This window comes from Chaetodon trifascialis, chromosome 14, assembly GCF_039877785.1.
Source record: "Chaetodon trifascialis isolate fChaTrf1 chromosome 14, fChaTrf1.hap1, whole genome shotgun sequence".
Taxonomy (NCBI): domain Eukaryota; kingdom Metazoa; phylum Chordata; class Actinopteri; order Chaetodontiformes; family Chaetodontidae; genus Chaetodon; species Chaetodon trifascialis.
This window is the reverse complement of record NC_092069.1, coordinates 8439051-8455463: the sequence shown is the minus strand read 5'-3', so window position 1 is coordinate 8455463 and position 16413 is coordinate 8439051.

Genomic DNA, 16413 nt, shown 5'->3' with positions numbered 1-16413 from the left:
TGAAATCAATAACGTACATTGTAAAGACCAAATGGGAGAATTTGTGTGTAAATTCAAACAATGTGTGAGCGCTGCACTTTGCATTCCTGCTGCAAGTCCCCCTGGTGTGTCTACACATGCAAAATACACACACAGTAACAGACACATGCCATTTACAAGTAGCTGTAAATGTCACACACACACACACACACACACACACACACACACACACACACACACAAACACACACACACACACACACACACACACACACACACACACACACACACATTCAAGAGAAAGACATCATGAAGGAGAGACATGGACTGAGAGAAAGAGAGATTTGTGTCATGACAGTATGTCTCTCATCACAACATTGTGTGTGTGTGTGTGTGTGTGTGTGTGTGTGTGTGTGTGTGTGTGTGTGTGTGTGTGTGTGTGTGTGTGTGTGTGTGTGTGTGTGTGTGTCTGTGTGTGTTCATCCCTCATCTCATCAGAGCGTTGATAGCTTTGTGATCCCCCATTTCCTCCTCCAACACACACCCCCTCACAGACTACAGAGGATGTATTGGCCATAACAATGCAGGACTGATTCATTGCTCAGTTCTAATCACTCATTCATTCTGTGCAGATATCAGGATTAGAGAGGGACAGAGTGCAGGAGAAGAAAGACGAAGAAAGGAGGGAAGGAAACGAGCAACATACTAGTGGTACACTGGATTTACCAAAGCATAAATTCCATCTGCTCGGATTGAAACAGAAAATGCTACAAATACTCAGACATGTAATCCCTTGTTGAAACTCTTTTAATGACATGGTGCTATCCTAATTCTTAGTTGTTGCAGCACTTGCCCTTCTGTTGTTAACCTGCCCTTGAGCAAGGCCCCTTAGAATTGTACTAGCAGCTTCCAGAGTAACTGTGTGGTCAGCGAACTACTCATGGATAAACATGGACAAGCAGAAATGAAGAAATATGACTGAGTGTAAACGTGAAACTGTCTGTGGTTAACGACTGAGAGCACTCTTTTTATGTTTAAATAAGGAGGCAAAAGAAACTGGGGTGAGACAAACAGTGATAGAAATATGGACAGGAAATAGAGGAGAACAAGAATAAGGGCCCTATTTTGTTAGTGGTGTAACAACCAGCACTAGCAGCGCTGTAACGGGTTGGTTTTTTCTACTCTTATCTTCACTTTGCCTGTATGTAACATGACAGAGCATTGTGAGTTTATTTTACTGTTTTGCAGTATGATCTAATAGAGCTAATAGAAAGTGAGCTGATTTGTGTGAATTTCAGTTTTCTACAGGAGGAGGATTATAAAAGTTGACAGTTTGCAGCCGAGGTGACATTTCGTGCCCACCCTGCATTTATACGGCGGGAAAATTACAGCCTCATGGAGTTAGCTATGTTAATTTAATTCCACCTGTCAGAATAGGGCTGTGCTCTTTTCAGTTTTGCAATAATTGGAATCAGAGTTGAAAAAAATCTAACTTTTATTGCTTTCAGGTCTGTCCTGCCTGTGTGTGTGCATGTGTGTCCACAGTCAGGACTATTGATTTTACAAGTCAGTCAAAAGAAAAAAAAAAAAGAATTGATCCTGCTGGCCTGTTGGCTTGGTAATGAGGCGAGTCTGGATGGTGAGATAACGAAATCTCTTCGAAACACACCCAGACGGAGGGAAATAATAAGTTACACAACAGCCAATCAAGACAGACACACACAGGTGGAGTGGGAGCACTAATTGTTGTTATTTAGCAGGTTACTAGACGGGAAATAGCACTGATCTGCTCTGCCTATTTTTTTGGATAATATTACATGAAATGGCACAGGTCCCTCACAGGGACCTTGAACAGGCTGAGTGGTTTGGGTTTAGAAAACGGATGGAAACTAAAGGGGTGGGGAAGTGAATTATATACAATATGGCACTAATAATGACATGATATTAATGTCAGGGAGAGAGAGTGATAGGAGGTCATTAAAGAGAGAGACGGGCATTTTCAGTGTTGTGGGGTTTTTCTTTTTTTGGGGGGGGCTAATATTGACTGATGGCACATTGATTTACTTAAGCGCAATATGTCATGCAGCTAAAATCAATCATTAGCACGACGGGTGGTGGCGGACACGCCATATTTAACACCATACACATGTTGGCTCAGTGTGCCGCCCTGATTCAGGCAGCGTCCCGTGGAGTTAAGTGGTTCTGACAAAGTGTTTACTTGTTGACACAGTGGGGTGTGTTCAAGATTGCGAGGCTGACATTCACAATAGTTTCATTGCTAAATGGGTGCTGCGACAGAAAGCAGCAAGCCGTTATATAAGCTTTGTCTGGCGTATTTTACAACTGCCTCGCACTCTCACACGCAGTCGCTTTGCAGTCATTTTGTCTCGGTTTCTGGTCGCTTTGTGTCTCTTTGACATTGTTTTGCTTCCCTTGTGGTTGTTTTGTGTCCCTTTGCTGTCATTTTGTCTCTTTTCATGGTTGCTTTCCAAACCTTTTTGAACATTTTGCGCCTCTTTGTGGTCAATATGTGTCTCTTTGCATTTTTTCTTTGTCTCTTTGCAGTCATTTAATCTCTATAGTTGTTTTTCATCCCTTTGAGGTCATTTTATGTCTCTATGAAGTCATTTTATGTCTCTATGAAGTCATTTTATGTCTCTTTGAGGTCATTTTGTGTCTTTCTGTGGTCATAATGTGTCTTTGAGGTCATTCTGTGCCTTTTTGAAGTCATTTTCTGTATCTTTGTGGTTATTCTTTGTCTCTCTGAAGTCATGTTGTGAGTCTTTGAAGTTTTTTACATCCCTTTTGGACATTTTGTGTTTCTTTATTATGTCTCTTTTATATTTGTATGTCTTTTGACACAAGTCTTTTTGTCTTTTTGCAGCTGTCTTCTTTCTCTTCGCAGTTATTCCTTCTCTTTGCTGTTGTTTTCTGTCCCTTTTCAGTCATCTCTGCACATTTCACTTGCATTTCAATGACACTGTAGCAATTACTGCATCTTCTAAAAACCAAGACACACAAGGTGAATGATCAAGTATCCCAGCAAAAGAAATGAACTGAAAAACTATGAGGAGAGAAGGAAACTTGTTTAGAACAAATAGAGTGAGAGGCAGGAAATGATTCAGTCGAGTGACGATGAGCTGATGATAGCAGTGGTCATGGCGGCTGAATTACTGTGTGTTTTCACACACTAATGTGGAAATGGGGTCAATTTGTCTGAGAAGCATCACTCTCTAGACTTTTAAGTGGTAGATGTTGTGTATAGATGGTTTGAAAAGGAGGCTCAAGGCTTACCAAGTCAAAACAACCTTTGAGGAGAGTACGACTACAAAGCTAGCTTGGAATTGACCTTTGACCCCATGAAGTCTATTTAGCAAAAAGGCAAACAACGGACCAGAAAGTTATTTTTAGAAATCAAAGTCATGACTTGACCTGCACTGACCAAACAGCTGTCAGCTGTCAGAATGAGACCATTTTCCCTGCAACTCCTAAACTGCAGCAGCATAAAATCATAAAGGTGATCAGTCTGACTTCCATATACGTTTCATTTTGTTTGTGATACTGTGCATCTTTATTGCATGCGTGGTACTGGCTGTCAGGACACTGAGTCAGAGCATCCTCCACCCCAGGGGGATGTTTTTGCAGAAAGCAAGAGCACAGTTTGTATTACTTTTCACTTAATTACACGAAGCACAGACACTGAGTCAGCTAAAACAGCGCAGGATGTCAGGGGAAAGTTTCATTAGCTCCTGTCACTTTTAAAGTAACAGTTTGTTATGCTGCATTTCTGCTGTTATTATATGATACTGACCTGAGCATTTTAGTATTTCTTTTCTCGTCTGCGGTTATCAGACACTGAGTCAGCCAAAACACTGCCAGAGGGGCCTTTTCAGAAAGGTATTTTTAAAAGCAGGAGCAGTTAGCGTGGCATGCAGCTTGCACTCATTTCACTGACGGGATGTAAATCACTACAGTGTCTGTTTTTAGTGTAAATGGTTTGTGAGACACTGAGTCAGCTGGAGCATCAGTGACACCTGGGGAAGGATTGGACAGAGAGAGCTCTGCTTAATAATAAAAGGGAATGAAGACTGGGAACGTTGCACCAGCTGGACTGAGCTACATTCATCTTTAAGTTATGAGTCCAGAGTGATGTGGGTTTTAACAGTGATACATTCTTTTACAATGAATGGTGAGGGGCGATATGCTGGCGCAGAATTAGAAGGGTTTAAGATGATAGAGATTTCCTCGACATCATCCTACTTCTAACAGGCAGGCTGTGGCTCAGGAAGGGCAGGCCATCTATTAATTAATCTACTAATTGCTGGAGGTTCAATCCCCAGCTCCTCTTGTCCACGTGCCATGCTGCCACACTTTGGTATGTGAAAGGGTGACTGAGAGTGAGGGAAAATCGAAAAGGTTGTGAAGTGCCTTAGAAATTCAGTCAATTCACCATTTAAATGTTAAGTTCAGTTAAAGCAGCTGTGGATGTGAAGATAATAACTGCACGGGTAGTTCTTCCAATGCGGGAAGAAGGAAGTTAATCTGACTCACCAAGAGTGGTGGAAAACTTTGGTCTTGTTCCCAACTCCTACCAATGCATGACTGAAGGTGTATTCAGACTGAGCACGAGCAGAGGAGGCACAATTACATATAAATTCAGTGGGAAGGCACAGCATGAGAAGCACAAATTGAGGCAAAAAATGCAACTGCCTAATTGGAAAATGTTTCAACTTGAGTGTGAAATTTATGCTTACAACGATGACTTCCAGAATGAACAGAAAGAAGCAGTGCAGATGTGCGTAACAAAGACTTCAGATGGGGAAAGTATCAGACTGTCTGCATGGGAGGAAAGATAGTCAAGAAGCAGCATATTCTCTCCCTAATACAGTCAAAATGACGATAATAATACTGCCAAAACAAGGTCAGGCGTAGGGGAGAGGAGCATGTATTTACAGATTTATGATAATCAAGACACTGCAGTGCCTACAAAGGCTTTCTCCAATGACCTGAGCGGCCTGATTTATGAGTTATCTGGTTTCTTCAGCGCATGTAAACACACCGAGGAAGTTCCTGGTGAGTGCTGAGATCAGTCAGAGACCGAGCTGACACACAAACACACACAGGCACTCCCCACAAACCGGGTCTGTGCCTGTGTTGGTTATCCACAGGTAGCATCTGCGGTATATAGTGGGTCTACTGGCTGCTGAGAGGTGGACAGACAGGAACTGCAGTTCACTTCATGTGAAGTCTCAGCTCCTGTAGTTGAAAACAACCATCAGTGAAAGATTAAGATTTGTAGAATATGAGGATTTGGAAGTGGCTGAACAAAAGCTCCTTTCATTCAGCCGAGACCTAAATCAGGACTGTGGACAGAGACGATCGGCCATGCGGCGTTTGTTCACATGAAAAACCAAGTGTGCTTTCTATGTGTGATGAAAGTCTCATTCTGCTTGTCTTAATGTCATCCTGATGTGTCATCACTTTCTGGGGATGTGGATTCAACAGATTAATGCTGTGTCATTTCTCTCCTCATGCATCTAAATGAACTTATCCTTGAGTAAGGACTGCTGGTGCACCAACACACAGGGCCATGTGGCCATTTATCAGCGAAATCAACGAAATCTCAGATCCCTGCCATGAGGGAGAGAATTAAGAAGAAGACAGAGAGAGAGAAGAGTGGCAGCAGCCGTGTGTTTAGTTACTGACAGTAACCTCCAGTTTAATCACTGAACCTCTGTTTCTCTAACAACAGTGCTGATTGCCTCGCCTCACTGAGACATTACCCTGCAATCAAAGCATCGCCACCCTATGATCTCTCCAATCAGCTTTCATCCATTTCTGAATTATGCAAATTGACTTTCCCATTAAGTTGCCAATATAAACAGAACAAATGACTATCTGTTAACCAGTCAGCCGCCGTAGGAGCGAGGGTGTTACTCCGCAGCGCTCCACACAGCTGGACTTCAAAGGCGGACTTAGAAAGTTGGTAATTTCCTCTGTCGTGGGTTCGCTGCAGTTACAATGGATTCTAGTGACCCAGTTTCTTCTACTGCTACTGATGGCTAAAAATGCTCACCTCAGAAGCTCTCTCATCATCGCTCGCTCACTAGTTCACCTGACAAGCCTCATCACCTGTTTGTTTGTATGAAATGCAGACAAGAAGTAAGCTCTCTTTCTTTACTATGGGAGTCAACGTGAACAGAGCTGACTTTCAGTAACTAAAGTTAGATGTCGCAGAGCTGTCATGTCGCTGCTGTTGTCACCGTGAGTCTGACGCGTGTCACACTTAAATCTCAGATGTATTTGTCATTCATCTTTGTGCAAAAGTGTTGATGGCTGCATCTGGAAAAGACAAACTGAAATCCTGGCGTGCCTCACTGCAGGAGGACGACCAGTATCCTTCACACAGTCAGAAGCGTCTAATGACGAAGCCTCAGGTTCCAGCCCACGCTAACTATATCCATTACACCCTACGACTCCCACAGGCTTCAAAAAGCCCGCTCCCCCGGACATCATGGATCAAGATTTTGGACTCCATCAGGCTCTTTATGGCAATGCTGGACAATCACAGGAGAACAGAAAAGTCCTGTAAGCTATAGAGTGCACTATTACACAGCCAACACAAAAACAAAGTGCAACACTAACCATTCTGCTGTGTGGGAAAAACACACTTTTCTCATTCAGTGTTCACATGAACAGAAAGAGACAGAAGGAGGGGAGGGAGCATCATTGTTAGCACAGGATTGGTGCCTCTGTCCTTTGGCCAAAACAACACCCTGATTAACAGTTAACCTTTCACACTAAAGCAAAGTCAAACAGCTAAATATCGTGTGATTGTGCTCGCCAGGCTTGCTGCCAGACAGCTCTGAAACCACCCAGGTTCCGTTTAAACTCTGCGCCACGATGAAGCTGAAAGGTCACAGCGCACGCAGGGACACACACGCACCCTCACACTTTGTCACACATGTACTTTGTGTGGAAAGCGGTTGTGTACGTCTGCTTAGTGAGGAAGTGGGGAAGAAAGCGAGAATGACCTTTTTTCGCTATCTCAAGTGTTGTATCTTGACTCTATCATATCAGTGTTGGAGACTTTCTATATGCTGGCTATGATTTTGGTTGTTGATCTAGCAGCCAGAGTCCTTTTCCAAGCCTCCAAAGCTCTGGTTGACTGCTGGAAAACACACTGGTGATGATGTGATTTCATTGTTTTTTAGAGCCAGATGGAGGCACAGCTGGCTCCTGGACACAACAGCCCTATTAAACACATTTTATTAGTGTTGCTTGGCAGATTATGAAACATCTCATTTGCTGAAATACCACTGCTCGGGTCAGAGTGTCACACATACAGTGTATGGGACATGGTCTGGCACACGTTTGTCTGGAAAATTAATTTTATTTTCATGCCACAGGACACTCGGTCGAGACACACAGAGGTACAGTAAAATGTCGACTGATATAAAATGAGACATAAAACACCAGTTTTAATCAGCGAGAAAGGAAAAAAATTCACATAAATGGTAACAGACAATAGGAAACATTTGACTTTCATCTGTCCTCTTCTCGATGCACACAAACGTACTCCACAGATACCTTAGACGCTCGATACTAAGGTTATTAATTTTAATGTGTGAAAGACATTAAGGAGTGGGCAATGCAGAAAGGTTCACTTAAACTTTAAACAGGAAGCAACTGCATGACTTTACCGGAGTCTATTCATGTAGGAACAGCTGCAAAAACATTGTAGCTGATGAGGAGGTGGAAGAGACAGGCCATAATTACGAGGTTGGAATTAGGTGGAAATTTGACTGTTGGCTAGAAGTTCGCATGAGACCTCGGTGCTGTCTGTAGGCGAATTCAATTTGCAGCTCAAATTTGCGATACATTTGGATGGAAACCCAGCTTGTCACAGTACCGCAACTCGTCTCCCCTTGCAGGTTGTTAATTGGAATTAATGACATCCACGTGGCATCACAGGTGAAAGGAGTTTATTAGCGTGTGTTTGTGCACGTTTGTAATTGTTCCCGCATGACTACAGTGTGAAATCTGTTGATTTGAGTTGATTATGTTTATATAACCCCTGTCTGCTCATTCCTTACCCTTGTCATTCATTTACATCCAAGTGGAATATTTACTTTATATGCATCTCTAATATGCCTCTCATCACGTCCTCAACTCCTGAATAGCGATTTAGAAAGCGGTCTGTAACAGCAGGGACGTGATCTGTGCTGCAGGCCACCGGTGACTTGTTATGACTGATTAAGATGGGCTCATTTTCACAGACTTGTGTTTTCTGTAAAGGGCGATAATCTCTAAAATCCTAATCAAAACTTTCCTCTTTTCATCATTCCTCTCATGCTTCCCCTCCTCTCTGACTTTCTTGTGCTTGCTTTCCCTTCATTTGACAAGCGAAGACTGCAAAGTGACACTGACGTTTCAGTTCAGTGAGATCGGCAGTTTATAATGCGCGCGCGCACACACACACACACACACACACACGCTTTAAAGTTCTGCTAGCCACTGACCATTTCAGACCACTGATTCAGGCTTGGTTTGACTGAGAGGTGTGACTGGGAAAATCCCTGCTGGGGCCACTAGAAGTGACTGAGGCACAGCAGGAGAGGTGGAATTTGTGGTGGGGGTGGGTGGATGTTACATCAGGGAGGGAGGCAGAGATGAAAAGAGAAGATGAAAAGACAGAGAAAGGGAAAAAAGAAAAAAGCACTGTGGCACAGCCCAGCCTTCTCAATTTCTTCATTTTCTGCTGTCGACAGTTTAAAATGAATCAACAACACTAATCATTCATCATTAGGCCTGCTTAGTACATCATGGTGGCAATTAAATCAACATCCTTCCTAATTACTATCTTATATTTACATGTTGCACACTAAAATGGTGGTTTGGTGGCAGAAGAAGAGACTATGCATGTTTTATGGATGTATGTTCAAATAACCGAAAGCTGGCCGATCGTATTCACTAAAAGAAGTGTCAAGTCAATAGCACGTCGACACGTTTCCCTCCAGACGTAGGTCAAAATCTAACAAAATTTCCAGGTAATCTGCAAAAGGAAATGCAAATGACTGCACTAATTCTCTGATCAGTGCCATGAAACCATCGCTTTTACACACCGGCTTTTCCACCTCGGCCAAACACAAAAACTTTTTTCCCCCAATGTATTGCTTTTCAACTCAATACAAATTGAAAGTGTGCACAAAAACAGGTGAAGGTAAATTTCTTCCATATTTTGTTAAGTTCGATGTGAAATGTTTCAGTGTTTATGGAGAACAAACAATTTGAATTGATGTATTTTAAGGTTGAAATGTTTCATTATCCCTCTCCAGGGGTGGGAGGTAATCAAAATTGCTGGCAAAAAAAGATGGTTGATTTGTTGTGAAAAGGTTTTTTTGGAAGTATGTTTAGTGTTGGTGATAAATGCACCCTTTGTCCCCAGGATTGTCCAATTTTTCTACTGATAAAACTTGTCCTTGGAATAATTTAAAATATGGCGTAATCACATTAAAAAAACTAGATGAAAGGGCTTCAAAAATCCATATGAATGAGGCTAGGTGTGCTTTCCTGCTCAGGTAAACTGCCCTCCACACAGAAAATGTGGAAGACAACACTCCTGCAGAACACATAGAGGAAAGTAGACATGTGCAGTAGACAAATGAACCTACGTGGCAGGAGAAACACAATGAGAGCACAACACCAGAGGTCAAATACTGTTTTCCTGTACGTTTGGCTCATTAGCTCAGCGGAGCAGCCTTTAGTGTGACGGGTTGCTGTAAGTGAGGATGCCCGTTGAACAGGAAACGGCTTTCACATTCCTTCTGTGAAATTCAAATGTGTCAAACCGGCTCCACAGGAGATATTCGGGATTGATGGCACTCTTCATTTGGTTGGCAAATGAGGGAAAAGAAAAAGGTTTTCAATTTTAGGCAGTGAATGCTTTTCAATGGTTTCCAATTGGTTCCAGCATAATGTGTGTGCCTGCAGATGTGTGTGCATGCAGATGTGTGTGCGCCACTATCTTTGTGAGGAAAAGCAAGGGTTATTAACCTTTAGGGGGAGGACCATTGGGCAAAAAGGGACATTTAGGTCGGTCCTCGCTGTATTTTCACCATAATGGCCTCCATAGGCGCTTTAAATGCTTCTCTCAGAGATTCCCTGACAAAGCAAGCTAAGGTCACTAAACTAATGTAAGTGCTAGCAGACATCTCCCTTTTGCTCCTTAGTTTAGGCCTTCTCTTTCAAGCCATGCTGCCGGTGTGGCTCTGGGGATGGCAGCGCCAGTCTGTTGATGCACCACTTTGGGCCAGATGAAAATATCTCAACATTTACTGGATGGATTGTGATTAAATGTGGTTCAGACATTAAAGCCCCCCTCAAGATCAATTGTAATAAGGTGATATTGATTCCCTTTTCATCTAATGCCACATACAAGCCCTAATTTAAACTTGTCCTGTACTTTGGTTTATGGCTAAGTATTTGAATAAATGACATCGTCTTCTGCATGCTGCTTTGGGCATAGCTGTACTTTGAGTTTAATTGCCAATTAGCAAAAGCTAGCATGCTAATAAACAAAACAAAGACGGGAAACGGGGTAAACGTTATACTTGTTAAACATCAGCATGTTAGCATTGTCACTATTGAACATGATAGCATGATGATGTCAGCATAGCTTTAGTCCTAATCCTGAAAACTGAATGGCAACTAAACCTACATTTTTCCACATGACTGTGTTCTACTTTTGCACTGCTGATGTACATGAAGTTTTGCGTATGAATGTAACAGTGACAGTGACGAGATACTGATGAGGACAATGATACGACCCAGAGCAAAGACTTTCTGCCCACGCTTGGCTTTTCTTCATCTTCAGAGTGTCAGCCAATGCCTTTTTATTGCTCATTCTTATGTCTGCTTTGTTTTTCCTACCATTTCTCCTCTGTCATTCCAGGTCGAGCCACCTGGATCTGATTCCCATTACCTTACCTCCCCCACATACCTGCAACCCTGTTCCCTCTTTCCTCATCAGTTGTGCAGTACATATACTGTACCGGTCGTTTCCCATTCATTCCTTGTCAGATTGCCTATTGTGCTCCTGTCTTGGCTTTCCAGTCATGTGTTTTGCCTGCCTGACCTTGCCTGCATGATCCCCTGCCTGTCCAACAGACTTCTGCCCCTCAGCCTGACCTCTTTTTGGATGAATTGGCTTGTTTTCCATCAGCCAGCTGGTTTTGACTTTTACAAGCGAACGTCAACTTTTACTTACCCTGTCTCCTCCTGTTTCTCTGTTGAGCCATTACATCTTTTGAGAACTGATTCTGAGCTTACTGAATTCACTGTATTTTGATATCATGGAGAATAAGAAAGAGAAGGAAATCCACCACTCTGTAAAAGCTCACTGAGAACTGGGTAAAAAGTCTGAGAAAAATATGACCTCTTAAATGATGTATATTTTTTCCTACACACCTACTACTTTGTGTTCATTCACCTCAGCTGCCTCCCAACTATTTCCCAGCCCTGCTCACATTCTATCAGTGTGTGGACACAGCACTGAGGCCTAACAGAGCAGAGGAAGAAAGATTTGTATCTACATAATTACTTACATAGACATGCTTTTGGGGAAAAGCGTTTTGACAGAATTTTTTTTTTTTTTTTTTCAGTGTTTAGATTGATATCCTCTGGTAAGCTATCATTAATTCAAACACATACATGGAAGTGGAAGTGAAAGATTGTGCAGCTTTACTTCCGTCAGCAGCTACAGGCCAGAGATACAGCACAGTGGTACAGAACAGCATCTTGACAGTTCAAATGGTCAAGTGGCCACTGGAGCAAGTGGCAACTGCACCTCTATTTGGACAGTCAACTGTAGCATCACTCCGGACAGCCAGTCACTGAGCTGTTTGCCTCCAGGGAGAACTCCTAGCATCCCGCTCGGTGTTCCTGGAACGACCACTGAATGAAAGATCTGCAAAGAGGCAAGTGCGCCATTCGAAAGGACAAGAACCCCAGAACTTTGGTGCAAAGAAACAAGAATGAAGAAAAGAAGAGCAAAACAGATAAAGTGAAATCAATTGTGAACCTAAAAAAACCCTACAAAAACCAATCAAATAATCAGTAAATGCCTTCAGGTTTCCATTAGAAATCACTGCACAATAAAGGAGATTTGAAGGATCAAAGCCCTGAAAAAATAGGCAGAGGACAACTAGTGACATGGAAGCAACCTCTAATAAAGCTTCTATTGAGGATTATTTGCATTGCACATGTTATTATGGAATGTTTGCAAAGACAGATCTGTGGAGACGTCAGTCCTCATGCAGAAGTAAAAAAATTCATGTGTGACGTAACAAAGACAGGAAGACGAGAAGCAGAACAGCAGCTCCCACCAGAGGATGTCAGGAGGTCATAAAAATAACGTGACAAGATGATGTCCCTTCACATCAGGAGTGATTCGCAGATATGGTGAATCACAGTATGCAAAACGTGGACATGTGAAGGCAAAGCGTCAGTTCACTGCACATCGACCCCTTGAAAAGGAGATGCTTCATCTCAAGTCGGTTGCTAAAAACATGCGCTCACCAAACAATACAAGAAAAGACATGGAGTGAAGATGACATCCCCTCACCAACAACAGGGCGGCTCTGAGGTGATTTTTACCGACAGACAGAACAAAACCTTTCAAATCATCAAGAATGTTACTGAGGTCACAGTTAAAGGTGTTGTCGTACCTCTCTACATCATGCTGAGGTGTTCCAAATTCACATTGCACGACGGGAAAGTCAAAAATAACAAAACACAGAATTGAATTAACTTCTCTGTTACGATAGCGTTGGCAAAAACTGGACATTGAAGGCACCATAAAAGTCTTTGTGAGGATTTTCTGGCTTAATATGACTGTCCCTTACAACTAGCCGTCTATGCTGTGCCTTGTTTTTCCGATAAATGTTCTGACTTGTTCTCCCTCAAACAGCGACTTCAGGCCTGCAGTGAGGATGGGAGCTCAGACACAGATGCTGAGATAAATTGCTTTTATTAATACACTTAAAAAGGACCCTGCTGGTTGTTTTTCATCCTTAAACACATCAGTTAAAAGACCAGTAGATAACTACTTTACTCTCTCTCAAGTGTATGAATAATACATCCCTCAGTTTTCAGGACAGTTTGTAGTGTTTCTAATTACTTAATTTAAAAGTAAATGTACTGTTTTTTCCAGTTAAAAGTCAGCCAAATGTTACTGTGTGATGAATGTTGCATTTTACATATTTTTAGCATGTTGTTTTCTGTGATCATTGTAACTTCTGTAAAGTTTCTTCAAGTTGGCTTCAAAGTCAACATGAAAAAGTCCTCAATCCAGCTCTAAAATGACAAAGAACATGATAAAAAAAAAATGAAGTTAAGCACAAATGGTGGTCCTCATTCCCACTGTGAACCTGTCTGGACCTCACCTTAATGCATGTGCAGGTGTGTGTGTGTGTGTGTGTGTGTGTGTGTGTGTGTGTGTGTGTGTGTGTGTGTGTGTGTGTGTGTGTGTGTGTCACAACTCGGCAATGACGCAGTTTATCAACCACGCTAAATTAGACAGGACATTCGATCAGCGAACACACACACACTCTAACATGGTGTTGAAAGACCAGCTGTTTTCTTTTCACGCTGACAGACACGTACACACACACACACACACACACACACACACACACAGATGCACGCAACAAAAGTTCGGCTTAATAATGTAGGTCAGTGACTGGCTAACCAACCGGCTCGCTCGCTCCTGCCAGCGTGCATGCATCTGTGTTTGTGTGGGTGTGTGTGTGGACGTGCATTAATCATGTTGTGGGGATATAAATATGTTTGCACAGTCACATTGTGGGGACTCTGCTTCCATATGGGGACAAAACGCAAGTCCCCATAAGGCCTGTCAAACTATACGCTCACCATCAGCGCTCACCTTTAGTGTCTTAACCAGCAGTGTTTGACCTGCAACATCTGGAAAACAACATTTGTTGTGGGTCAGCATCTGTTTGATGACATTTTTGATGAGATATCTCTGAATAACATCTCGTACAAGTTTCTGATATTTACATGAACTGGTTGTAGCTGTATTTGTCTTTCTGGGTGACTTTTCTGATGTGATGTTAAAACTTAGGCTTTATATGTTTGCATGATAAATAATATATGTGTTCTATTATTTGATTTATTCTAAATCAAGCTGAATACTTAATCACAAGAGCATTATTAAGGTTGGCTTTAATGTTGACAGAATAGACAGCCTACACTGCTACTGTAGAGAAAGACAGGAGTCTTCTCTTAGCTACTATTTAATGGCACACGTCCGCTCTCGATAGCATGGGGTGATATTCACTATTCAGCATGGCTGCCAAAAGACAGAGGATCAGGTCAAGTCAAAGTGTTTATTGTCATATGTACAGCAAGAAACAAGTTTCCTAGTACAATGAAATTCTTACTTTACCGTCTACGAGAATGCCAAGATAAAAAGATATATAAAAAGCAACAATATCAAACAAGAGCAATTTAAAGAATCAAAGATAAGTAAATAAACAAATCTGAGATAAATGAACAGAACTGCAACGGCTATAAACAGAAATTGCAAATGACTATATACATAATTGCAATGACTATACACGTAGTGCAAAGTGGTGTTATGTGCAAACTGGTAGGTGTAAACAGTGGACAGGAGCATGTGCAAATTGGTAAAAGCAAACATTAAATAGTAAGTCTCAAACTGGTAGCAGCAAACAGTAAGCAGTAAAAAGTCCAAAATGGTAGAATTAAAGCATAAAAACAGTAAAGTACACAGTGGAGAGTAAAGTGTGAGGTACAGTGCAGTTATGAATGCAGCTGAATGAATGAGGTAGTCCAGTTAACTGTTAAGGAGTCTGATGGCTGCGGGAAAGAAAGAGTTCTTTCATCTGGACGTCACACTTCTGTACCTCTGGCCTGAGGGTAGAAGTGTGAACAGTCCGTGCTGGGGGTGGGTGGGGTCTTTCAGGGTGGAGGCAGCTCTCTTGTGGACCCTGTGGTGGTAAATGCTCTGCAGAGAGGGCAGTGGAGTCCTGGTGATCCTCCCAGCAGTCTTTACCACTCTCTGCAGGCATTCAAGGCAGTAGCGCTGCCATACCAGACGGTGATGCAGCTGGTCAAGATGCTCTCCATGGTGCAGCTGTAAAAGTTCCTGAGGATTTTAGGTGAAATTCCAAACTTCCTCAGTCTCCTCAGGAAGTACAGCCGCTGGTGAGCTTTCTTGACCAGTTGTGTCATGTGAAGAGTCCAGGTGAGGTCCTCAGTGATGTGGATGCCCAGGTATTTTAGGCTGCTCATCCTCTCCACCTCAAGCCCCCCGGATAAACAGTGGACGATGTGGTCTCTGCTCCCTTCTCATGTCCACGATAATCTCCTTCGTCTTGTCCGTGTTGAGGGTGAGGTGACACCAGACTGGCCACCTCCCTCCTGTAAGCTGCTTCCTCTCCGCCAGTGATGCGTCCTATCACTGCGGTGTCGTCTGCGAACTTGAGGATGATGTTGTCCATGTGGGAGGCGACACAGTCATGGGTGAACAAAGTGTAGAGGATGGGGCTGAGGACACATCCTTGTGGGATGCCAGTGTTGGTGTTGATGTTGGCCAAGGTCCTATTTCTAATCCTGACAGACTGGGGCCTGCCAGTCAGGAAGTCCAGGAGCCAGGCACAGAGGATGGGAGGCAAAATCAGTGTTGTGAATACTCCTTATTAAGGAAAGAATCATTCACAGATATTGTCATTAATGGATTTAAAATGATTGAATGATGCTCAAATAACCACAACCAACACTAGTCCAAGCATGACTGAAAATGCATGGAATTGTGCTGAAGTGTTAAAACCCCTAATAGAAAATAAAAATAAGCTCAGTGGCGTCATTTAATTTTAGAATATAGTCTAAACAATTTTCTTTGTGTGATTATGGTCCAGATACATGGAATTAAGTATATTTCTGATACTCAAGTGTTTATTCATGTGCGCACACACACACATACACAGAATAATGAGGTGGTTAAGACCATCTGTTGCCTTTTCACGAACTAAATGATTTCCTTGTTTACTTGTTGACTGGTTGAACGATTCAAAATCAATGTGACTGGATTAATTAAGTGACTGAGCGCTTGTCTTCTGTACTGAACATGTTGCTACAATACTGTCTGTCATACCGTATCATATCCTACAGCCATCACCAATAATTGTCCATAAATCAAGGTAAAAAAATAAAAATAAATCAATTAAAAAAAACTGCATTCACAACTCTAGAACTTGCCTGACGATCATCACGTCAGTATGAAACAGTATGACATCTGGACTTTAAGTATATACTGTAGCTGCTGTCATCACACATCACATCTGCTGCAACACCACACTAACTTTATGATACTTTCCATTTTCACACCCAG